Here is a 26,827-nt window from a genome sequence, read left to right as displayed (position 1 = left end):
AGAGGGTCAGTACTGAGGGAGAGCCGCACTGTCGGAGGGTCAGTACTGAGGGAGCGCCGCGCTGTCAGAGGGTCAGTACTGAGGGAGCGCCGCACTGTCAAAGAGTCAGTACTGAGGGAGTGCAACACTGTCAGAGGGTCAGTATTGAGGGATTGTCGCACTGTCAGAGGGTCAGTACTGAGGGAGAGCCGCACTGTCGGAGGGTCAGTACTGAGGGAGCGCCGCGCTGTCAGAGGGTCAGTACTGAGGGAGTGCCACACTGTCAGAGGGTCAGTATTGAGGGATTGCCGCACTGTCAGAGGGTCAGTACTGAGGGAGTGTCGCACTGTCAGAGGGTCAGTACTGAGGGAGTGCCGCACTGTCAGAGGGTCAGTACTGAAGGAGTGCTGCACTGTCAGAACGTCAGTACTGAGGGAGCTCTGCTCTGTCGGAAGGTCAATACTGAGGGAGCGCCGCACTGTCGGAGAGTCAGTACTGAGGGAGTGCTGCACTGTCGGAGGGTCAGGACTGAGGGAGTGCTGCACTGTCAGATGGTCAGTACTGAGGGAGTGCTGCACTGTCAGAGAGAAAGTACTGAGGGAGTGCCGCACTGACAGAGGGTCAGCACTGAGGGAGTGCCGCACTGTCGGAGGTCAGTACTGAGGGAGCTCTGTACTGTCAGAGGGTCAGTACAGAGGGAATGCCACACTGTCAGAGGGTCAGTACTGAGCGAGTGCCGCACTGTCAGAGGGTCAGTACTGAGGGAGTGCTGCACTGTCGGAGGGTCAGTACTGAGGGAGTGCTGCACTGTCCGAGGGTCAGTACTGAGGGAGTGCTGCACTGTCGGAGGGTCAGTACCAGGATTGCAACGTGGTTGCTGGATAGTGAAGAGAGAGAGAGAGACACACACGACTGTAGCAAAATTTGACTCCAACTCCATCCACAAGTTTGCTGACGATACGACCATAGTGGGCCGGATCTCGAATAACGAGTCTGAATACAGGAGGGAGATAGAGAACCGAGTGGAGTGGTGTAGCAACAACAATCCCTCCCTCAATGCCAGCAAAACTAAAGAGCTGGTCATCGACTTCAGGAAGCAATGTCCTGTACACACCCCTGTCAGCATCAACGGAGCCTAGGTGGAGATGGTTAGCAGTTTCAAATTCCTTGGGGTACACATCTCCAAAAATCTGTCCTGGTCCACCCACGTCGACCCGACAACCAAGAAAGCACAACAGCGCCTATACTTCCTCTGGAAACTGAGCAAATTCGGCATTGTTATGGGCCAGGCTTTAGAGAACCTCAAAGTGTATCGTGGAGTTCACCTGACCCACCACCTTTAATAGATTGTGGTATGGGGAGCACACGGCCCACTCTCCAGGTGTGGTACAGCAGAAATGGACAAGTATCTTTTAAAAGCAAAACAATGTTTATTATATGAACTCAAGTTAACCTTTTAACAGTGAACATCTTAGCAACCAGCAATGCAAATATAACCCCCAAAGAATACAACACTAAGTAATCCTTAAGCTGTACTTTTAACATCCATTAGACTTAAAACAAAACTTTTAACAGAAGCACATCAGGTTATAGTCACTACTGAGAGCAGTTATTAGTTTTAAATTACCGAAGGATCGATTTACAGTCTTTAGATTACAGAGAGAGAGACGAATATACCTTCTGGCTGTGACTGCAGCTATCCAGCTCTGAAAACGAAACTAAAACCCACCCCGCAGCAAACAGCTTAAAATGAAAGTAAAAAGCTTACAGACAGCCCTGCTCCACCCACTGTCTGACACCACTGCTGTAATTAACACCCATTTGTTAAAGATGCTCTCACATGACAGCATGTCCAGATTTACCCTTCCAACTTTTACAGATGCACCATAGAAAGCATTCTATCTGGCTGCATCACAGCCTGGTATGGCAACTGCTCGGCCCAGGACCGCAAGAAACTTCAGAGAGTCGTGAACACCGCCAAGTCCATCACACGAACCTGCCTCCCATCCATTGACTCCATCTACACATCCCGCTGCCTGGGGAAAGCGGGCAGCATAATCAAAGATCCCTCCCACCCGGCTTCCTCACTCTTCCAACTTCCTCCATCGGGCAGGAGATACAGAAGTCTGAGGACACGCACGAACAGACTCAAAAACAGCTTCTTCCCCGCTGTCACCAGACTCCTAAACGACCCTCTTATGGACTGACCTCATTAACACTACACCCCTGTATGCTTCATCCGATGCCGGTATTATCTAGTTACATTGTGTAACTTGCGTTGTTCTTTTATGTATTTTCTTTTATTTCCTTTTCTTCCCCATGTACTTAATGATCTGTTGAGCTGCTCGCAGAAAAATATTTTTCACTGTACCTCGGTACACGTGACAATAAACAAATCCACATTCAATCCAATCCGAGAGAGAGAGACAGAGAAAGAGGGAGAGATAGACAGAGAGAGGGAGAGATAGACATAGACAGAGAAAGAGAGGGAGAGATAGAGAAAAAGACAGAAAGACAGAGAGAGAGGGAGAGAGAGGGAGCGATAGACAGAGAGGGAGGGAGAGATGGAGAGAGAGAGAGATGGACAGAGAGGAAGAGATAGAGCGATAGACAGAGAGCGATAGACAGAGAGTGATGGAGAGATAGACAGAGAGCGAGGGAGAGAGAGACAGAGAGCGTTGGAGAGAGAGAGCAGGAGAAATAGAGAGGGATAGACAGAGAGAGGGAGAGAGACACACAGAGAGAGCAGGAGAAATAGAGAGAGAGACACACAGAGAGCGATAGACAGAGAGTGAGGGAGAGATAGACAGAGAGCGAGGGAGAGAGAGACAGAGAGCGAGGGAGGGAGAGACAGAGAGCGAGGAAGAGAGAGACAGAGAGCGTTGGAGAGAGAGACAGAGAGAGCAGGAGAAATAGAGAGAGATAGACAGAGAGAGGGTGAGAGACACAAAGAGAGAGGGAGACAGAGACAGAGAGAGAGAGACAGAGAGATAGGGAGAGCCAATGCACACTCAGTCACCCTTGAGTGAAAGGACAGGATGTGCTGGCACAGAGAACTCACGACGTTTCATTGGTCCTGGAACCGCTTCCCACGGTGCGGAGGAGCCCAGTCTGGTCCTGGACCAGGTTAAATCCTATTCCGTGGTGTGTCTCCCAAACCCAGTCTGCCAGGCCCACGCCGAGGCTCAGTGTACATCTCAGCATTGGTAAGTTTGTGCTGGGAGACACGGATAGATGGAGCACTGGAGATGGGGATAGCTGGGCACTGGAAACAGGGATAGCTGGAGACGGGGATAGCTGGATCACTGGATACAGGGATAGCTGGGGCACTGGAGATGCGGATATCTGGAGCACTGGAGATGGGGACAGTTGGGGCATTGGATACAGGGATAGCTGGGGCACTGGAGAAGGGGTTAGCTGGGACACGAGACGGTTGTAGCTGGAGCACTGGAGACGGGGATAGCTGGGGCACTGGAGACAGGGATAGCTGGGACACTGTAGACGGGGATAGCTGGGACACTGGAGACGAGGTTAGCTGGGGCACTGGAGACGGAGATAGCTGCAGACGGGGATAGCTGGGGCACTGGAGACGGGGCTAGCTGGGACACTGGAGATGGGGATAGACGGCGCACTGGAGACAGGGATAGCTGGGACAGTGGAGATGGAGATAACTGGGGCACTGGAGAAGGGGATAGCTGGGGCACTGGGGAGGGGACAGCTGGGGCAATGGAGACGGGGATAGCTGGGACACTGGAGATGGGGATAGACGGCGCACTGGAGACAGGGATAGCTGGGACAGTGGAGATGGAGATAACTGGGGCACTGGAGAAGGGGATAGCTGGGGCACTGGGGAGGGGACAGCTGGGGCACTGGGGACGGGGACAGCTGGGGCACTGGAGACGTGGATAGCTGGGGCACTGGAGACGGGGATAGCTGGGGCACTGGAGACGGGGCTAGCTGGGACACTGGAGATGGGGATAGACGGCGCACTGGAGACAGGGATAGCTGGGACACTGGAGATGGAGATAACTGGGGCACTGGAGAAGGGGATAGCTGGGGCACTGGGGACGGGGACAGCTGGGGCAATGGAGACGGGGATAGCTGGGGCACCGGGGACGGGGACAGCTGGGGCAATGGAGACGGGGACAGCCTGGGCACTGGGGACGGGGATAGCTGGGGCACTGGAGACGGGGATAGGTGGTACATTGGAGACGGGGATAGCTGGGGCACTGGAGACGTGGGCAGCTGGGACACTGGAGATGGCGATAGCTGGGGCACTGGAGACGGGGATAGCTGGGGCACTGGAGAGGGGAGTAGCCGGCCACTGGAGACGGGGATAGCTGGGGCACAGGAGACGGGGATAGCTGGAGATGGGGATAGCTGTGACACTGCAGCTGGGGATGGCTGGGGCACTGGAGACGGGGAGAGCTGGGGCACTGGAGACGAGGATAGCTGGGACACTGGAGATGGGGATATCTTGGGCGCTGGAGACGGGGATAGACTGAGCACTGGAGATGTGGGTGGTTGGGGAACTGGAGACGGGGATAGACAGAGCGCTGGAGATGGGGATAGCTGTGGCACTGGAAATGGGGATTGCTGGGGCACTGGGGATGGGGCTAGCTGGGACACTGGAGATGGGAGTAGCTGGGGCACTGGAGATGGGGATAGCTGGGGCACTGGAGACGGGGCTAGCTGGGACACTGGAGATGGGAATAGCTGTGGCACTGGAGACGGGGCTAGCTGGGACACTGGAGATGGGAGTAGCTGGGGCACTAGAGATGGGGATAGCTGGGGCACTGGAGACGGGGCTAGCTGGGACACTGGAGATGGGGATAGCTGTGGCACTGGAGACGGGGATAGCTGGGGCACTGGAGACGGGGATAGCTGTGACACTGGAGATGGGGATAGCTGGGGCACTGGAGACGGGGATAGCTGGGACACTGGAGATGGGGATAGCTGGGGCACAGGAGACGGGGATAGCTGGGACACTGGAGATGGGGATAGCTGGGGCACTGGAGACGGGGCTAGCTGGGACACTGGAGATGGGGATAGCTGTGGCACTGGAGACGGGGATAGCTGGGGCACTGGAGTCGGGGATAGCTGGGACACTGTAGATGGGGATAGCTGGGGCACTGGAGACGGGGATAGCTGGGATACTGGAGATGGGGATAGCTGGGGCACAGGAGACGGAGATAGCTGTGGCACTGGAGATGGGGATAACTGGGAGACTGGAGGTGGGGGCATCAGGGGCCATGGAAATGGGGATAGCTGGGGCACTGGAGACGGGGATAGCTGGGGCACTGGAGACGGGGACAGCTGGGGCACTGGAGACAGGGATAGCTGGGGCACTGGAGACGGAGATAGCTGCGGCACTGGAGACGGGGATAGCTGGGGCACTGGAGACGGGGTTAGCTGGTGCACTGGAGACGGGGATAGCTGGGGCACTGGAGACGGGGATAGCTGGGACACTGGAGACGGCGAAATCAGGGACACTGGAGAAGGGGATAGCTGGTGCACTGGAGACAGGGATAGCTGGGACACTGGAGATGGGTATATCTTGGGCACTGGAGGCGTGGATAGCAGGGATAGCTCGGGCAGCACGGTAGCATTGTGGATAGCACAATTGCTTCACAACTGCAGGGTCCCAGGTTCGATTCCGGCTTGGGTTACTGTCTGTGCGGAGTCTGCACATCCTCCCCGTGTGTGTGTGGGTTTCCTCCGGGTGCTCCGGTTTCCTCCCACAGTCCAAAGATGTGCAGGTTAGGTGGATTGGCTATGATAAATTGCCCTTAGTGTACAAAATTGCCCTTAGTGGTGGGTGGGGTTACTGGGTTATGGGGATAGGATAGAGGTGTTGACCTTGGGTAGGGTGCTCTCTCCAAGAGCCAGTGCAGACTCGATGGGCCGAATGGCCTCCTTCTGCACTGTAAATTCTATGAATTCTATGAAATGGAGACGGCGATAGCTGGAGACGCGGATAGCTGGGGCACTGTGGACGAGGATAGCTGGGGCACTGTAGACGGGGCTAGCTGGCGCACTGGAGACGGGGAAAGCTGGGAAATTGGAGATGGCGATAGCTGGGGCATTGGAGACGGAGATAGCCGGGGGATTGGTTCCGGGGGTAGCTGTGGCAGTGGAGACGGGAATAGCTGGGGCACTGGAGACGGGGATAACTGGGGCACTGGAGACGGGGATTTCTGGGGCACTGGAGACGGAGATAACTGGGGCACGGGAGACGGGGATAGCTGGGGGACTGTAGACGGGGCTAGCTGGGGCACTGGAGATGGGAACAGTTGGGGCACTGGAGACGGTGATAGCTGGGGCACTGGAGACGGGGATAGCTGGGGCACTGGAGACGGTGATAGCTGGGGTACTGGAGACGGGGATAGCTGACGCACTGGAGACGGGGATAGCTGGGACACTGGAGACAGGGATAGCTGGGGCACTGGAGACGGGGGTAGGTGGGGCACTGGAGATGGGAACAGCTGGGACACTGGAGACGGGGATAGGTGGGGCACTGGAAATGAGTCAGCTGGGCACTGGAGACAGGAATAGCTGTGGCACTGGAGACGGGGATAGCCGTGGCACTGGAGACGGGAATAGCTGGGGCACTGGTGATGGGGATTTCTGACGCACTGGAGACGCAGATAGCTGTGGCCCTGGAGACGGGGATAGCTGGGGCACTGGAGACGGGAATAGCTGGGGCACTGGAGACGGTGATAGCTGGGGCACTGGAGACGGGATTGCTGGGGCTCTGGAGACGGGGATAGCTGGGGAAATGGAGATGGGGACAGCTGGAGACGGGGATCGCTGGTGCACTGGGGACGGGGATAGCTGGGGAACTGCAGACGGGGCTAGCTGGCGCACTGGAGACGGGGATAGCTGGGGCACTGGAGACGGGGAGAGCTGGGGCACTGGAGACGGGGATAGCTGGGACACTGGAGACGGGGATAGGTAAGGCACTGGAGATGGGGCAGCTGGGGCACTGGAGACCGGGATAGCTGGGCCATTGGAGACCGGGCTAGCTGGCGCACTGGAGACGGAGATAGCAGGGACACTGGTGCCGGGGATAGCTGTGGCACTGGAGGTGGTAATAGCTGGGGCACTGGAGCCGGGGATAGCTGGGGCACTGGAGACGGGGATTTCTGGGGCACTGGAGACGCAGATGGCTGGGGCACTGTAGGCGGTGATAGCTGGGGCACTGGAGACGGGGATAGCTGGGGCACTGGAGACGGTGATAGCTGGGGCACTGGAGACGGGGATAGCTGGGGCACTGGAGGGGATAGCTGGGACCCTTGAGACAGGGATAGCTGGGGCGCTGGATACGGGGATAGCTGGGGCACTGGAGACGCGGATAGCTGGGACACTGGAGACAGGGATAGCTGGGGCACAGGAGACGGGGATAGCTGGGGCACTGGAGAAGGGGATACCTGGGACACTTAAGACGGGGATAGCTGGGCATCTGGAAATGGGGAAAGCTGGAGCACTGGAGACAGGGATAGCTGGGGCACAGGAGACGGGGATATCTGGGGCACTGGAGACGGGACATTTGGGGCTTTGGAGACGAGGCTAGCTGGGATACTGGAGACAGAGATAGCTGGGGTACTGGAGACGGGGTAGCTAGGGCACTGGCGACGGGGATAGCTGGGGCACTGGAGACGGAGATAGCAGGTGCACTGGCGCCGGGGCTAGCTGGGGCACTGTAGACGGGGATAGCTGGGGCACTGGAGACGGGGATAGTTGGGGCACTGGGGACGGGGATAGCTGGGGCACTGGAGACAGGGATAGCAGGGGCACTGGGAGACGGGGATAGCTGGGGAACTAGAGACGGGGATAGCTGGGTCACTGGAGACGGGGATAGCTGGGGCACTGGAGACGGGGCCGCTGGGGCACTGGAGATGGGAATAGCTGGGGCACCGCAGGAAGGTGTAGCTGAACATTGGAGATGGGGTAGCTGGTGCACTGGAGACGGGGATAGCTCGGGCACTGGCGCCGGTGATAGCTGGGGCACTGGTGATGGGTATAGCTGGAGACGGGGCTAGCTGGCGCACTGGAGACGGAGATAGCAGGGACACTGGAGATGGCAATAGCTGGGGCACTGGAGACGGAAATATCTGGGGCACTGGTGCCGGGGATAGCTGTGGCACTGAAGTCGGTAATAGCTGGGGCACTGGAGACGGGGATTTCTGGGGCACTGGAGACGCAGATAGCTGGGGCCCTGGAGACGGGGATAGCTGGAGCACAGGAGACGGGAATAGCTGGAGCACTGGAGACGGTGATAGCTGGGGCACTGGATACGTGAATAGCTGGGGCACTGGAGACGGGGATAGCTCGGGAACTGCAGACGGGGCTAGCTGGCGCACTGGAGACGGGAATAGCTGGGGCACTGGAGACGGGGATAGCTGGGGCACTGGAGACGGGGATAGGTAAGGCACTGGAGATGGGGCAGCTGGGGCACTGGATAGCGGGATAGCTGGGTCATTGGAGACAGGGATGGCTGGCGCACTGGAGACGGAGATAGCAGGGACACTGGAGATGGCAATAGCTGGGGCACTGGAGATGGAGATAGCTGTGGCACTGGCTCGGCGATAGCTGTGGCACTGGAAGCGGTAATAGCTGGGGCACTGTAGACGGGGATAGCTGGGGCACTGGAGACGGTGATAGCTGGGCACTGGAGACGGGGATAGCTGGGGCACTGGAGGGGATAGCTGGGACCCTGGAGACAGGGATAGCTGGGGCACTGGATACGGGGATAGCTGGGGCACTGGTGACGCGGATAGCTGGGACACTGGAGACAGGGTAGCTGGGGCACAGGAGACGGGGATAGCTGGGGCACTGGAGAAGGGGATAGCTGGGACACTTAAGACGGGGATAGCTGGGCCTCTGGAAATGGGGAAAGCTGGAGCACTGGAGACAGGGATAGCTGGGGCACAGGAGACGGGGATATCTGGGGCACTGGAGACAGGGATAGCTGGGTACTGGCGACAGTGAGAGCTGGAGATGGGGAAAGCTGGGGCACTGGAGACGGGAATAGCTGGGGCACTGGAGAGGGGGACATTTGGGGCTTTGGAGTCGAGGCGAGCTGGCACACTGGAGACAGAGATAGCTGGGGCACTGGAGACGGGGATAGGTGGGGCACTGGAGACGGGGCAGCTGGGGCACTGGAGACGGGGATAGGTGGGGCACTGGAAATGGGGCAGCTGGGGCACGGGAGACCGGAATAGCTGTGGCACTGGAGACGGGGATAGCTGTGGCACTGGAGACGGGAATAGCTGGGGCACTGGAGATGGGGATAGCTGGGGCTCTGGAGACGGGGATTTCTGGGGCACTGGAGACGCAGATAGCTGGGGCCCTGGAGACGGGGATAGCTGGGGCACTGGAGACGGTGATAGCTGGGGCACTGGAGACGGGATCGCTCGGGCGCTGGAGACGGGGATAGCTGGAGAAATGGAGATGGGGATAGCTGGAGACGGGGAACGCTGGTGCACTGGGGACGGGGATAGCTGGGGAACTGCAGACGGGGCTTGCTGGCGCACTGAAGACGGGGATAGCTGGGGCACTGGAGACGGGGATAGCTGGGGCACTGGAGACAAACAAAGAACAAAGAACAAAGAAATGTACAGCACAGGAACAGGCCCTTCGGCCCTCCAAGCCCGTGCCGACCATACTGCCCGACTAAACTACAATCTTCTACACTTCCTGGGTCCGTATCCTTCTATTCCCATCCTATTCATATATTTGTCAAGATGCCCCTTAAATGTCCCTATCGTCCCTGCCTCCACTACCTCCTCCGGTAGTGAGTTCCAGGCACCCACTACCCTCTGCGTAAAAAACTTGCCTCGTACATCTACTCTAAACTTTGCCCCTCTCACCTTAAACCTATGCCCCCTAGTAATTGACCCCTCTACCCTGGGGAAAAGCCTCTGATTATCCACTCTGTCTATGCCCCTCATAATTTTGTATACCTCTATCAGGTCGCCCCTCAACCTCCTTCGTTCCAGTGAGAACAAACCGAGTTTATTCAATCGCTCCTCATAGCTTATGCCCTCCATACCAGGCAACATTCTGGTAAATCTCTTCTGCACCCTCTCTAAAGCCTCCACATCCTTCTGGTAGTGTGGCGACCAGAATTGAACACTATACTCCAAGTGTGGCCTAACTAAGGTTCTATACAGCTGCAACATGACTTGCCAATTCTTATACTCAATGCCCCGGCCAATGAAGGCAAGCATGCCGTATGCCTTCTTGACTACCTTCTCCACCTGTGTAGCCCCTTTCAGTGATCTGTGGACCTGTACTCCTAGATCTCTTTGACTTTCAATACTCTTGAGGGTTCTACCATTCACTGTATATTCCCTACCTGCATTAGCCCTTCCAAAATGCATTACCTCACATTTGTCCAGGTTAAACTCCATCTGCCATCTCTCCGCCCAAGTCTCCAGACAATCTAAATCCTGCTGTATCCTCAGACAGTCCTCATCGCTATCCGCAATTCCACCAACCTTTGTGTCGTCTGCAAACTTACTAATCAGACCAGTTACATTTTCCTCCAAATCATTTATATATACTACAAAGAGCAAAGGTCCCAGCACTGATCCCTGTGGAACACCACTGGTCACAGCCCTCCAATTAGAAAAGCATCCCTCCATTGCTACCCTCTGCCTTCTATGGCCTAGCCAGTTCTGTATCCACCTTGCCAGTTCACCCCTGATCCCGTGTGACTTCACCTTTTGTACTAGTCTACCATGAGGGACCTTGTCAAAGGCCTTACTGAAGTCCATATAGACAACATCTACTGCCCTACCTGCATCAATCATCTTAGTGACCTCCTCGAAAAACTCGATCAAGTTAGTGAGACACGACCTCCCCTTCACAAAACCGTGCTGCCTCTCACTAATACGTCCATTTGCTTCCAAATGGGAGTAGATCCTGTCTCGAAGAATTCTCTCCAGTAATTTCCCTACCACTGAAGTAAGGCTCACCGGCCTGTAGTTCCCGGGAATATCCCTGCCACCCTTCTTAAACAGAGGAACAACATTGGCTATTCTCCAGTCCTCCGGGACATCCCCTGAAGACAGCGAGGATCCAAAGATTTCTGTCAAGGCCTCAGCAATTTCCTCTCCAGCCTCCTTCAGTATTCTGGGGTAGATCCCATCCGGCCCTGGGGACTTATCTACCTTAATATTTTTTAAGACACCCAACACCTCGTCTTTTTGGATCACAATGTGACCCAGGCTATCTACACCCCCTTCTCCAGACTCAACATCTACCAATTCCTTCTCTTTGGTGAATACTGATGCAAAGTATTCATTTAGTACCTCGCCCATTTCCTCTGGCTCCACACATAGATTCCCTTGCCTATCCTTCAGTGGGCCAACCCTTTCCCTGGCTACCCTCTTGCTTTTTATGTAAGTGTAAAAAGCCTTGGGATTTTCCTTAACCCTATTTGCCAATGACTTTTCATGACCCCTTCTAGCCCTCCTGACTCCCTGCTTAAGTTCCTTCCTACTTTCCTTATATGCCACACAGGCTTCGTCTGTTCCCAGCCTTTTAGCCCTGACAAATGCCTCCTTTTTCTTTTTGACGAGGCCTACAATATCATTCGTCATCCAAGGTTCCCGAAAATTGCCGTATTTGTCTTTCTTCCTCACAGGAACATGCCTGTCCTGTATTCCTATCAACTGACACTTGAAAGCCTCCCACATGTCAGATGTTGATTTGCCCTCAAACATCCGCCCCCAATCTATGCTCTTCAGTTCCCGCCTAATATTGTTATAATTAGCCTTCCCCCAATTTAGCACATTCATCCTCGGACCACTCTTATCCTTGTCCACCAGTACTTTAAAACTTACTGAATTGTGGTCACTGTTACCGAAATGCTCCCCTACTGAAACATCTACCACCTGGCCGGGCTCATTCCCCAATACCAGGTCCAGTACCGCCTCTTCCCTAGTTGGACTGTTTACATATTGTTTTAAGAAGCCCTCCTGGATGCTCCTTACAAACTCTGCCCCGTCTAAGCCCCTGGCACTAAGTGAGTCCCAGTCAATATTGGGGAAGTTGAAGTCTCCCATCACCACAACCCTGTTGTTTTTACTCTTTTCCAAAATCTGTCTACCTATCTGCTCCTCTATCTCCCGCTGGCTGTTGGGAGGCCTGTAGTATACCCCCAACATTGTGACTGCACCCTTCTTATTCCTGATCTCTACCCATATAGCCTCACTGCCCTCTGAGGTGTCCTCTCGCTGTATAGCTGTGATACTCTCCTGAACAAGTAGCGCAACTCCGCCTCCCCTTTTACATCCCCCTCTATCCCGCCTGAAACATCTAAATCCTGGAACGTTTAGCTGCCAATCCTGCCCTTCCCTCAACCAGGTCTCTGTAATGGCAACAACATCATAGTTCCAAGTACTAATCCAAGCTCTAAGTTCATCTGCCTTACCCGTAATGCTCCTTGCATTAAAACATATGCACTTCAGGCCACCAGACCCGCTGTGTTCAGCAACTTCTCCCCGTCTGCTCTGCCTCAGAGCCACACTGTCCATATTCCCTAGTTCTCCCTCAACGCTCTCACCTTCTGACCTATTGCTCCCGTGCCCACGGGGAGACGGGGATAGGTAAGGCACTGGAGATGGGGCAGCTGGGGCACTGGAGACCGGGATAGCTGGGGCATTGGAGACCGGCCTAGCTGGCGCACTGGAGACGGAGATAGCAGGCACACTGGAGATGGCAGTAGCTGGGGCACTGGAGACGGAGATAGCTGGGGCACTGGTGCCGGCGATAGCTGTGGCACTGGAGGCGGTAATAGCTGGGGCACTGGAGATGGGGATAGCTGGGGCACTGGAGACGGGGATTTCTGGGGCACTGGAGACGCAGATGGCTGGGGCACTGGAGACAGGGATAGCTGAGTACTGGAGACAGTGATAGCTGGAGATGGGGATACCTGGGGCACTGGAGACGGGGAGAGCTGGGGCACTGGAGACGGGGACATTTGGGGATTTGGAGACGAGGCTAGCTGGGACACTGAAGACAGAGATAGCTGGGTCACTGGAGACGGGTATAGCTGGAGCACTGGAGATGGGAATAGCTGCGGCACTGCAGGTAGGTGTAGCTGAACACTGGAGACGGGGATAGCTGGGGCACTGGAGACGGGGATAGCTGGGGCACTGGCGCCGGTGATAGCTGGGGCACTGGAGAAGGGGATAGCTGGGAACTGGAGACGGGGATAGCTGGGGCACTGGAGACGGGGATAGCTGGGGCACTGCGTCGGGGATAGCTGGGTCACTGGAGACGGGAATAGCTGGGACACTGGAGACGGGTATAGCTGGAGACGGCGATATCTGGGGCACTGGAGACCGGGTTGGTTTTGGCACTGGCGACGCGGATAGCTAGGGCACTGGAGACAGAGATAGCTGGGGCACTGTAGACGGGGATAGCTGGGGCACTGGAGACGGGGATAGTTGGGGCACTGGGGACGGGGATAGCTAGGGCACTGGAGACGGGGATAGCTGGGGCACTGGAGACAGGGATAGCAGGGGCACTGGGAGACGGGGATAGCTGGGGAACTAGAGACGGGGATAGCTGGGACACTGGAGACGGGGATAGCTGGGGCACTGGAGACGGGGCAGCTGGGGCACTGGAGATGGGAATAGCTGGCGCACTGCAGGCAGGTGTAGCTGAACACTGGAAACTGGGATAGCTGGGGCACTGGAGACAGGAATAGCTGGGACACTGGAGATGGGTATATCTTGGGCACTGGAGGCGTGGATAGCAGGGATAGCTCGGGCAGCACGGTAGCATTGTAGATAGCACAATTGCTTCACAGCTCCAGGGTCCCAGGTTCGATTCTGGCTTGGGTCACTGTCTGTGCGGAGTCTGCACATCCTCCCCGTGTGTGCGTGGGTTTCCTCCGGGTGCTCCGCTTTCCTCCCACAGTCCAAAGATGTGCAGGTTAGGTGGATTGGCTATGATAAATTGCCCTTAGTGTCCAAAATTGCCCTTAGTGGTGGGTGGGGTTACTGGGTTATGGGGATAGGATTGAGGTGTTGACCTTGGGTAGGGTGCTCTCTCCAAGAGCCGGTGCAGACTCGATGGGCCGAATGGCCTCCTTCTGCACTGTAAATTCTATGAATTCTATGAAATGGAGATGGCGATAGCTGGAGACGGGGATAGCTGGGGCACTGTGGACGGGGATAGCTGGGGCACTGTAGACGGGGATAGCTGGGGTACTGGAGACGGGGATAGCTGGGGCACTGGAGACGGTGATAGCTGGGGTACTGGAGACGGGGATAGCTGGGGGATTGGTTCCGTGGATAGCTGTGGCAGTGGAGACGGAGATAACTGGGGCACGGGAGACGGGGATAGCTGGGGGACTGGAGATGGGAACAGCTGGGACACTGGAGACGGTGATAGCTGGGGCACTGGAGACGGGGATAGCTGGGGCACTGGAGACGGGGATAGCTGGGGTACTGGAGACGGGGATAGCTGGGACACTGGAGGCAGGGATAGCTGGGGCACTGGAGACGGGGGTAGGTGGGGCACTGGAGATGGGAACAGCTGGGGCACTGGAGACGGGGATAGCTCGGGAACTGCAGAAAGGGGCTAGCTGGCGCACTGGAGACGGGAATAGCTGGGGCACTGGAGACGGGGATAGCTGGGGCACTGGAGACGGGGATAGGTAAGGCACTGGAGATGGGGCAGCTGGGGCACTGGATAGCGGGATAGCTGGGTCATTGGAGACAGGGCTAGCTGGCGCACTGGAGACGGAGATAGCAGGGACACTGGAGATGGCAATAGCTGGGGCACTGGCTCGGCGATAGCTGTGGCACTGGAAGCGGTAATAGCTGGGGCACTGGAGACGGGGATAGCTGGGGCACTGGAGACGGTGATAGCTGGGCACTGGAGACGGGGATAGCTGGTGCACTGGAGGGGATAGCTGGGACCCTGGAGACAGGGATAGCTGGGGCACTGGATACGGGGATAGCTGGGTACTGGTGACGCGGATAGCTGGGACACTGGAGACAGGGTAGCTGGGGCACAGGAGACGGGGATAGCTGGGGCACTGGAGAAGGGGATAGCTGGGGCACTGGAGAGGGGGACATTTGGGGCTTTGGAGTCGAGGCTAGCTGGCACACTGGAGACAGAGATAGCTAGGGCACTGGAGACAGGGATAGTTGGGGCACTGGGGGCGGGGATAGCTAGGGCACTGGAGACAGGGATAGCACGGGCACTGGAGACAGTGATAGCATGGGCACTAGGAGGCGGGGATAGCTGGGTCACTGGAGGCGGGGATAGCTGGGGCACTGAAGACGGGGCAGCTGGGGCACTGGAGACGGGGATAGCTGGGGCACTGGCGCCGGTGATAGCTGGGGCACTGGAGACGGGGATAGCTGTAGCATTGGCGTCGGGGATAGCTGGGTCACTGGAGACGGGTATAGCTGGGACACTGGAGACGGGTATAGCTGGAGACGGGTATAGCTGGGGCACGGGTGACGGCGATAGCTGGGGCACTGGAGACAGGTATAGCTGGAGATGGGGCTAGCTGGCGCACTGGAGACGGAGATAGCAGGGACACTGGAGATGGCAATAGCTGGGGCACTGGAGACGGAAATAGCTGGGGCACTGGTGCCGGGGATAGCTGTGGCACTGGAGGCGGTAATAGCTGGGGCACTGGAGACGGGGATAGCTGGGGCACTGGAGACGGGGATAGCTGGGGCACTGGATACGGGGATAGCTGGGGCACGGGAGACGCGGATAGCTGGGACACTGGAGACGGGGATAGCTGGGGCTCTGGAGACGGGGAAAGCTGGAGCACTGGAGACAGGGATAGCTGGGGCACTGGAGAAGGGGATAGCTGGGCCTCTGGAAATGGGGAAAGCTGGAGCACTGGAGACAGGGATAGCCGGGGCACAGGAGACGGGGATATCTGGGGCACTGGAGCCAGGGATAGCTGGGTACTGGAGACAGTGATAGCTGGAGATGGGGATACCTGGGGCACTGGAGACGGGGATAGCAGGGGCACTGGAGACGGGGACATCTGGGGCTCTGGAGACGATGCTAGCTGGGACACTGGAGACAGGGATAGCTGGGGCACTGGAGACGGGGATAGCTGGGGCACTGGCGACGGGGATAGCTAGGGCACTGGAGACGGAGATAGCAGGTGCACTGGCGCCGGGGCTAGCTGGGACACTGGAGATGGGGATAGCTGGGAGACTGGAGGTGGGGGCAGCAGGGGCCATGGAAATGGGGTAGCTGGGCACTGGAGACGGGGATAGCTGTTGCACTGGAGACGGGGACAGCTGGGGCACTGGAGACAGGGATAGCTGGGGCACTGGAGACGGAGATAGCTGCGGCACTGGAGACGGGGATAGCTGGGGCACTGGAGACTGGGTTAGCTGGTGCACTGGAGACGGGGATAGCTGGGGCATTGGAGACGGGGATAGCTGGGACACTGGAGACGGTGAAATCTGGGACAATGGAGAAGGGGATAGCTGGTGCACTGGAGACAGGGATAGCTGGGACACTGGAGATGGGTATATCTTGGGCACTGGAGGCGTGGATAGCTGGGGATAGCTCGGGCAGCACGGTAGCATTGTGGATAGCACAATTGCTTCACAGCTCCAGGGTCCCAGGTTCGATTCCGGCTTGGGTTACTGTCTGTGCGGAGTCTGCACATCCTCCCCGTGTGTGCGTGGGTTTCCTCCGGGTGCTCCGGTTTCCTCCCACAGTCCAAAGATGTGCAGGTTAGGTGGATTGGCTATGATAAATTGCCCTTAGTGTCCAAAATTGCCCTTAGTGGTGGGTGGGGTTACTGGGTTATGGGGATAGGATTGAGGTGTTGACCTTGGGTAGGGTGCTCTCTCCAAGAGCCGGTGCAGACTCGATGGGCCGAATGGCCTCCTTCTGCACTATAAATTCTATGAATTCTATGAAATGGAGATGGCGATAGCTGGAGACGGGGATAGCTGGGGCACTGTGGACGAGGATAGCTGGGGCACTGTAGACGGGGCTAGCTGGCGCACTGGAGGCGGGGAAAGCTGGGAAATTGGAGATGGCGATAGCTGGGGCATTGGAGACGGAGATAGCCGGGGGATTGGTTCCGGGGATAGCTGTGGCAGTGGAGACGGCAATAGCTGGGGCACTGGAGACGGGGATAACTGGGGCACTGGAGACGGAGATAGCTGGGGGATTGGTTCCAGCGATAGCTGTGGCAGTGGAGACGGGAATAGCTGGGGCACTGGAGACGGGGATAACTGGGGCACTGGAGACGGGGATTTCAGGGGCACTGGAGACGGAGATAACTGGGGCACGGGAGACGGGGATAGCTGGGGGACTGGAGACGGGGCTAGCTGGGGCACTGGAGATGGGAACAGCTGGGGCACTGGAGACGGTGATAGCTGGGGCACTGGAGACGGAGATAGCTGCGGCACTGGAGACGGGGATAGCTGGGGCACTGGAGACGGGGTTAGCTGGTGCACTGGAGACGGGGATAGCTGGGGCATTGGAGACGGGGATAGCTGGGACACTGGAGACGGTGAAATCTGGGACAATGGAGAAGGGGATAGCTGGTGCACTGGAGACAGGGATAGCTGGGACACTGGAGATGGGTATATCTTGGGCACTGGAGGCGTGGATAGCTGGGGATAGCTCGGGCAGCACGGTAGCATTGTGGATAGCACAATTGCTTCACAGCTCCAGGGTCCCAGGTTCGATTCCGGCTTGGGTTACTGTCTGTGCGGAGTCTGCACATCCTCCCCGTGTGTGCGTGGGTTTCCTCCGGGTGCTCCGGTTTCCTCCCACAGTCTAAAGATGTGCAGGTTAGGTGGATTGGCTATGATAAATTGCCCTTAGTGTCCAAAATTGCCCTTAGTGGTGGGTGGGGTTACTGGGTTATGGGGATAGGATTGAGGTGTTGACCTTGGGTAGGGTGCTCTCTCCAAGAGCCGGTGCAGACTCGATGGGCCGAATGGCCTCCTTCTGCACTATAAATTCTATGAATTCTATGAAATGGAGATGGCGATAGCTGGAGACGGGGATAGCTGGGGCACTGTGGACGAGGATAGCTGGGGCACTGTAGACGGGGCTAGCTGGCGCACTGGAGGCGGGGAAAGCTGGGAAATTGGAGATGGCGATAGCTGGGGCATTGGAGACGGAGATAGCCAGGGGATTGGTTCCGGGGATAGCTGTGGCAGTGGAGACGGCAATAGCTGGGGCACTGGAGACGGGGATAACTGGGGCACTGGAGACGGAGATAGCTGGGGGATTGGTTCCAGCGATAGCTGTGGCAGTGGAGACGGGAATAGCTGGGGCACTGGAGACGGGGATAACTGGGGCACTGGAGACGGGGATTTCAGGGGCACTGGAGACGGAGATAACTGGGGCACGGGAGACGGGGATAGCTGGGGGACTGGAGACGGGGCTAGCTGGGGCACTGGAGATGGGAACAGCTGGGGCACTGGAGACGGTGATAGCTGGGGCACTGGAGACGGTGATAGCTGGGGTACGGGAGACGGGGACAGCTGGCGCACTGGAGACGGGGATAGCTGGGACACTGGACACAGGGATAGCTGGGGCACTGGATACGGGTATAGGTGGGGCACTGGAGATGGGAACAGCTGGGGCACTGGAGACGGGGATAGGTGGGGCACTGGAAATGGGGCAGCTGGGGCACTGGAGACCGGAATAGCTGTGGCACTGGAGACGGGGATAGCTGTGGCACTGGAGACGGGGATAGCTGGGGCACTGGAGATGGGGATAGCTGGGGCTCTGGAGACGGGGATTTCTGGGGCACTGGAGACGCAGATAGCTGGGGCCCTGGAGACGGGGATAGCTGGGGCACTGGAGACGGGAATAGCTGGGGCACTGGAGACGGTGATAGCTGGGGCACTGGAGACGGGTTCGCTCGGGCGCTGGTGACGGGGATAGCTGGAGAAATGGAGATGGGGATAGCTGGAGACGGGGAACGCTGGCGCACTGGGGACGGGGATAGCTGGGGAACTGCAGACGGGGCTAGCTGGCGCACTGAAGACGGGGATAGCTGGGGCACTGCAGACGGGGCTAGCTGGCGCACTGAAGACGGCGATAGCTGGGGCACTGGAGACGGGGGCAGCTGGGGCACTGGAGACCGGGATAGCTGGGGCATTGGAGACCGGGCTAGCTGGCGCACTGGAGACGGAGATAGCTGGGACACTGGAGATGGCAGTAGCTGGGGCACTGGAGACGGAGATAGCTGGGGCACTGGTGCCGGCGATAGCTGTGGCACTGGCGACGGGGATAGCTAGGGCACTGGAGACGGGGATAGTTGGGGCACTGGAGACGGGGATAGCTGGGGCACTGGAGACGGGGATATGTAAGGCACTGGAGATGGGGCAGCTGGGGCACTGGAGATCGGGATAGCTGGTGCATTGGAGACCGGGCTAGCTGGCGCACTGGAGATGGAGATAGCAGGGACACTGGAGATGGCAGTAGCTGGGGCACTGGAGACGGAGATAGCTGGGGCACTGGTGCCGGCGATAGCTGTGGCACTGGAGGCGGTAATAGCTGGGGCACTGGAGACGGGGATAGCTGGGGCACTGGAGACGGGGATTTCTGGGGCACTGGAGACGCAGATGGCTGGGGCACTGGAGACAGGGATAGCTGGGTACTGGAGACAGTGATAGCTGGAGTTGGGGATACCTGGGGCACTGGAGACGGGGATAGCTGGGGCACTGGAGACGGGGACATTTGGGGCTTTGGCGACGAGGCTAGCTGGGACACTGGAGACAGAGATAGCTGGGGTACTGGAGACGGGGTAGCTGTGGCACTGGCGACGGGATATCTAGGGCACTGGAGACAGAGATAGCTGGGGCACTGTAGACGGGGATAGCTGGGGCACTGGAGACGGGGATAGTTGGGGCACTGGGGACGGGGATAGCTTCTGCACTGGAGACGGGGATAGCTGGGGCACTGGAGACAGGGATAGCTGGGGAACTAGAGACGGGGATAGCTGGGTCACTGGAGACGGGGATAGCTGGGGCACTGGAGACAGGGAAGCTGGGGCACTGGAGATGGGAATAGCTGGCGCACTGCAGGCAGGTGTAGCTGAACACTGGAGAACGGGATAGCTGGGAACTGGAGACGGGGATAGCTGGGGCACTGGAGACGGGGATAGCTGGGGCACTTGCGCCGGTGATAGCTGGGTCACTGGAGACGGGAATAGCTGGGACACTGGAGACGGGTATAGCTGGAGACGGCGATATCTGGGGCACTGGAGACCGCGATAGCTGGGGCACTGGAGACGGGAATAGCTGGATACGGGGCTAGCTGGCGCACTGGAGACGGAGATAGCAGGGACACTGGAGATGGCAATAGCTGGGGCACTGGAGACGGAAATAGCTGGGGCAATGGTGCCGGGGATAGCTGTGGCACTGGATGCGGTAATAGCTGGGGCACTGGAGACGGGGATAGCTGGGGCACTGGAGACGGGGATTTCTGGGGCACTGGAGACGCAGATGACTGGGGCACTGGAGATGGTGATAGCTGGGGCACTGGAGACGGCGATAGCTGGGCACTGGATACGGGAATAGCTGGGGCACGGGAGACGCGGATAGCTGGGACACTGGAGACGGGGATGGCTGGGGCTCTGGAGACGGGGAAAGCTGGAGCACTGGAGACAGAGATAGCTGGGGCACTAGAGACGGGGATACCTGGGGCACTGGAGAAGGGGATAGCTGGGATACTTAAGACGGGGATAGCTGGGCCTCTGGAAATGGGGAAAGCTGGAGCACTGGAGACAGGGATAGCCGGGGCACAGGAGACGGGGATATCTGGGGCACTGGAGACAGGGATAGCTGGGTACTGGAGACAGTGATAGCTGGAGATGGGGATACCTCGGGCACTGGAGACGGGGATAGCTGGGGCACTGGAGACGGGGACATCTGGGGCTCTGGAGACGAGGCTAGCTGGGACACTGGAGACAGGGATAGCTGGGGCACTGGAGACGGGGATAGCTGGGGCACTGGCGAGGGGGATAGCTAGGGCACTGGAGACGGAGATAGCAGGTGCACTGGCGCCGGGGCTAGCTGGGGCACTGTAGACGGGGATAGCTGGGGCACTGGAGACGGGGATAGTTGGGGCACTGGGGACGGGGATAGCAGGGGCACTGGAGACGGGGATAGCTGGGGCACTGGCAGACGGGGATAGCTGGGTCACTGGAGACGGGGATAGCTGGGGCACTGGATACAGGGCAGCTGGGGCACTGGAGATGGGAATAGCTGGGGCACTGGAGACGGGGATAGCTGGAGACGGCGATAGCTGGGGCACTGGAGACGGGGATAGCTGGGGCACTGGAGACGGGGATAGCTGGGGCACTGGAGATGGGGATAGCTGGGGCACTGGAGATGGGGATAGCTGGGGCACTGCAGACGGGGCTCGCCGGAGCACGGGAGACGGGGATAGCTGGGTCACCTGAGACGGGGATAGCTGGGGCACTGGAGATGGGGCAGCTGGGTCACTGCATATGGGAACAGCTAAGACACGAGATGGGAATAGCTGGAGACGGATATAGCTGGGGCACTGGAGATGGGAACAGCTGGGGCACTGGAGACGGGATAGGTGGGGCACTGGAGATGGGGCAGCTGGGGCACTGGAGACCGCGACAGTTGGAGCACTGGAGACGGGGATAGCTGGGGCACTGGAGACGGGGATAGCTGGGACACTGGAGACCGGGATCGCTGGGGCACTGGAGACGGGGATAGGTGGGGCACTGGAGATGGGAACAGCTGGGGCACTGGAGACGGGGATAGGTGGGGCACTGGAAATGGGGCAGCTGGGGCACTGGATACCGGAATAGCTGGGGCACTGGAGACGGGGATAGCTGTGGCACTGGAGACGGGAATAGCTGGGGCACTGGAGGTGGGGATAGCTGGGGCACTGGAGACGGGGATTTCTGGTGCACTGGAGGCGCAGATAGCTGGGGCCCTGGAGACGGGGATAGCTGGGGCACTGGAGACGGGGATAGCTGGGGCACTGGAGACGGGGATAGCTGGGGCACTGGAGATGGGGATAGCTGGGGCACTGGAGATGGGGATAGCTGGGGCACTGCAGACGGGGCTCGCCGGAGCACGGGAGACGGGGATAGCTGGGTCACCTGAGACGGGGATAGCTGGGGCACTGGAGATGGGGCAGCTGGGTCACTGCATATGGGAACAGCTAAGACACGAGATGGGAATAGCTGGAGACGGATATAGCTGGGGCACTGGAGATGGGAACAGCTGGGGCACTGGAGACGGGATAGGTGGGGCACTGGAGATGGGGCAGCTGGGGCACTGGAGACCGCGACAGTTGGAGCACTGGAGACGGGGATAGCTGGGGCACTGGAGACGGGGATAGCTGGGGATAGCTCGGGCAGCACGGTAGCATTGTGGATAGCACAATTGCTTCACAGCTCCAGGGTCCCAGGTTCGATTCCGGCTTGGGTTACTGTCTGTGCGGAGTCTGCACATCCTCCCCGTGTGTGCGTGGGTTTCCTCCGGGTGCTCCGGTTTCCTCCCACAGTCCAAAGATTTGCAGGTTAGGTGGATTGGCTATGATAAATTGCCCTTAGTGTCCAAAATTGCCCTTAGTGGTGGGTGGGGTTACTGGGTTATGGGGATAGGATTGAGGTGTTGACCTTGGGTAGGGTGCTCTCTCCAAGAGCCGGTGCAGACTCGATGGGCCGAATGGCCTCCTTCTGCACTATAAATTCTATGAATTCTATGAAATGGAGATGGCGATAGCTGGAGACGGGGATAGCTGGGGCACTGTGGACGAGGATAGCTGGGGCACTGTAGACGGGGCTAGCTGGCGCACTGGAGGCGGGGAAAGCTGGGAAATTGGAGATGGCGATAGCTGGGGCATTGGAGACGGAGATAGCCGGGGGATTGGTTCCGGGGATAGCTGTGGCAGTGGAGACGGCAATAGCTGGGGCACTGGAGACGGGGATAACTGGGGCACTGGAGACGGAGATAGCTGGGGGATTGGTTCCAGCGATAGCTGTGGCAGTGGAGACGGGAATAGCTGGGGCACTGGAGACGGGGATAACTGGGGCACTGGAGACGGGGATTTCAGGGGCACTGGAGACGGAGATAACTGGGGCACGGGAGACGGGGATAGCTGGGGGACTGGAGACGGGGCTAGCTGGGGCACTGGAGATGGGAACAGCTGGGGCACTGGAGACGGTGATAGCTGGGGCACTGGAGACGGAGATAGCTGCGGCACTGGAGACGGGGATAGCTGGGGCACTGGAGACGGGGTTAGCTGGTGCACTGGAGACGGGGATAGCTGGGGCATTGGAGACGGGGATAGCTGGGACACTGGAGACGGTGAAATCTGGGACAATGGAGAAGGGGATAGCTGGTGCACTGGAGACAGGGATAGCTGGGACACTGGAGATGGGTATATCTTGGGCACTGGAGGCGTGGATAGCTGGGGATAGCTCGGGCAGCACGGTAGCATTGTGGATAGCACAATTGCTTCACAGCTCCAGGGTCCCAGGTTCGATTCCGGCTTGGGTTACTGTCTGTGCGGAGTCTGCACATCCTCCCCGTGTGTGCGTGGGTTTCCTCCGGGTGCTCCGGTTTCCTCCCACAGTCCAAAGATGTGCAGGTTAGGTGGATTGGCTATGATAAATTGCCCTTAGTGTCCAAAATTGCCCTTAGTGGTGGGTGGGGTTACTGGGTTATGGGGATAGGATTGAGGTGTTGACCTTGGGTAGGGTGCTCTCTCCAAGAGCCGGTGCAGACTCGATGGGCCGAATGGCCTCCTTCTGCACTATAAATTCTATGAATTCTATGAAATGGAGATGGCGATAGCTGGAGACGGGGATAGCTGGGGCACTGTGGACGAGGATAGCTGGGGCACTGTAGACGGGGCTAGCTGGCGCACTGGAGGCGGGGAAAGCTGGGAAATTGGAGATGGCGATAGCTGGGGCATTGGAGACGGAGATAGCCGGGGGATTGGTTCCGGGGATAGCTGTGGCAGTGGAGACGGCAATAGCTGGGGCACTGGAGACGGGGATAACTGGGGCACTGGAGACGGAGATAGCTGGGGGATTGGTTCCAGCGATAGCTGTGGCAGTGGAGACGGGAATAGCTGGGGCACTGGAGACGGGGATAACTGGGGCACTGGAGACGGGGATTTCAGGGGCACTGGAGACGGAGATAACTGGGGCACGGGAGACGGGGATAGCTGGGGGACTGGAGACGGGGCTAGCTGGGGCACTGGAGATGGGAACAGCTGGGGCACTGGAGACGGTGATAGCTGGGGCACTGGAGACGGTGATAGCTGGGGTACGGGAGACGGGGACAGCTGGCGCACTGGAGACGGGGATAGCTGGGACACTGGACACAGGGATAGCTGGGGCACTGGATACGGGTATAGGTGGGGCACTGGAGATGGGAACAGCTGGGGCACTGGAGACGGGGATAGGTGGGGCACTGGAAATGGGGCAGCTGGGGCACTGGAGACCGGAATAGCTGTGGCACTGGAGACGGGGATAGCTGTGGCACTGGAGACGGGGATAGCTGGGGCACTGGAGATGGGGATAGCTGGGGCTCTGGAGACGGGGATTTCTGGGGCACTGGAGACGCAGATAGCTGGGGCCCTGGAGACGGGGATAGCTGGGGCACTGGAGACGGGAATAGCTGGGGCACTGGAGACGGTGATAGCTGGGGCACTGGAGACGGGTTCGCTCGGGCGCTGGTGACGGGGATAGCTGGAGAAATGGAGATGGGGATAGCTGGAGACGGGGAACGCTGGCGCACTGGGGACGGGGATAGCTGGGGAACTGCAGACGGGGCTAGCTGGCGCACTGAAGACGGGGATAGCTGGGGCACTGCAGACGGGGCTAGCTGGCGCACTGAAGACGGCGATAGCTGGGGCACTGGAGACGGGGGCAGCTGGGGCACTGGAGACCGGGATAGCTGGGGCATTGGAGACCGGGCTAGCTGGCGCACTGGAGACGGAGATAGCTGGGACACTGGAGATGGCAGTAGCTGGGGCACTGGAGACGGAGATAGCTGGGGCACTGGTGCCGGCGATAGCTGTGGCACTGGCGACGGGGATAGCTAGGGCACTGGAGACGGGGATAGTTGGGGCACTGGAGACGGGGATAGCTGGGGCACTGGAGACGGGGATATGTAAGGCACTGGAGATGGGGCAGCTGGGGCACTGGAGATCGGGATAGCTGGTGCATTGGAGACCGGGCTAGCTGGCGCACTGGAGATGGAGATAGCAGGGACACTGGAGATGGCAGTAGCTGGGGCACTGGAGACGGAGATAGCTGGGGCACTGGTGCCGGCGATAGCTGTGGCACTGGAGGCGGTAATAGCTGGGGCACTGGAGACGGGGATAGCTGGGGCACTGGAGACGGGGATTTCTGGGGCACTGGAGACGCAGATGGCTGGGGCACTGGAGACAGGGATAGCTGGGTACTGGAGACAGTGATAGCTGGAGTTGGGGATACCTGGGGCACTGGAGACGGGGATAGCTGGGGCACTGGAGACGGGGACATTTGGGGCTTTGGCGACGAGGCTAGCTGGGACACTGGAGACAGAGATAGCTGGGGTACTGGAGACGGGGTAGCTGTGGCACTGGCGACGGGATATCTAGGGCACTGGAGACAGAGATAGCTGGGGCACTGTAGACGGGGATAGCTGGGGCACTGGAGACGGGGATAGTTGGGGCACTGGGGACGGGGATAGCTTCTGCACTGGAGACGGGGATAGCTGGGGCACTGGAGACAGGGATAGCTGGGGAACTAGAGACGGGGATAGCTGGGTCACTGGAGACGGGGATAGCTGGGGCACTGGAGACAGGGAAGCTGGGGCACTGGAGATGGGAATAGCTGGCGCACTGCAGGCAGGTGTAGCTGAACACTGGAGAACGGGATAGCTGGGAACTGGAGACGGGGATAGCTGGGGCACTGGAGACGGGGATAGCTGGGGCACTTGCGCCGGTGATAGCTGGGTCACTGGAGACGGGAATAGCTGGGACACTGGAGACGGGTATAGCTGGAGACGGCGATATCTGGGGCACTGGAGACCGCGATAGCTGGGGCACTGGAGACGGGAATAGCTGGATACGGGGCTAGCTGGCGCACTGGAGACGGAGATAGCAGGGACACTGGAGATGGCAATAGCTGGGGCACTGGAGACGGAAATAGCTGGGGCAATGGTGCCGGGGATAGCTGTGGCACTGGATGCGGTAATAGCTGGGGCACTGGAGACGGGGATAGCTGGGGCACTGGAGACGGGGATTTCTGGGGCACTGGAGACGCAGATGACTGGGGCACTGGAGATGGTGATAGCTGGGGCACTGGAGACGGCGATAGCTGGGCACTGGATACGGGAATAGCTGGGGCACGGGAGACGCGGATAGCTGGGACACTGGAGACGGGGATGGCTGGGGCTCTGGAGACGGGGAAAGCTGGAGCACTGGAGACAGAGATAGCTGGGGCACTAGAGACGGGGATACCTGGGGCACTGGAGAAGGGGATAGCTGGGATACTTAAGACGGGGATAGCTGGGCCTCTGGAAATGGGGAAAGCTGGAGCACTGGAGACAGGGATAGCCGGGGCACAGGAGACGGGGATATCTGGGGCACTGGAGACAGGGATAGCTGGGTACTGGAGACAGTGATAGCTGGAGATGGGGATACCTCGGGCACTGGAGACGGGGATAGCTGGGGCACTGGAGACGGGGACATCTGGGGCTCTGGAGACGAGGCTAGCTGGGACACTGGAGACAGGGATAGCTGGGGCACTGGAGACGGGGATAGCTGGGGCACTGGCGAGGGGGATAGCTAGGGCACTGGAGACGGAGATAGCAGGTGC

At 58.7% G+C, this 26,827-nt stretch overlaps 1 long non-coding RNA gene across 2 annotated transcripts in view; it reads left to right on the top strand.

Annotated features, from left to right (window-relative positions):
- The first annotated feature begins 3,103 nt into the window (after positions 1-3,103).
- The window catches only part of LOC140395880 (uncharacterized), a 127,177-nt gene continuing 103,453 nt past the window's right edge, over positions 3,104-26,827 (top strand). Inside the window, exon 1 of one of the 2 annotated variants that reach the window (XR_011936359.1) lies at positions 3,104-3,185. This is a non-coding gene — a long non-coding RNA (uncharacterized lncRNA). The remainder of the gene's footprint in view (positions 3,186-26,827) is intronic. The other variant, XR_011936358.1, reaches the window with a different exon arrangement.

Source organism: Scyliorhinus torazame, chromosome 19 (assembly GCF_047496885.1).
Source record: "Scyliorhinus torazame isolate Kashiwa2021f chromosome 19, sScyTor2.1, whole genome shotgun sequence".
Classification (NCBI taxonomy): domain Eukaryota; kingdom Metazoa; phylum Chordata; class Chondrichthyes; order Carcharhiniformes; family Scyliorhinidae; genus Scyliorhinus; species Scyliorhinus torazame.
The sequence above is the reverse complement of the archived record's forward strand: the minus strand, read 5'-3'. Positions and strand labels throughout refer to the sequence as shown.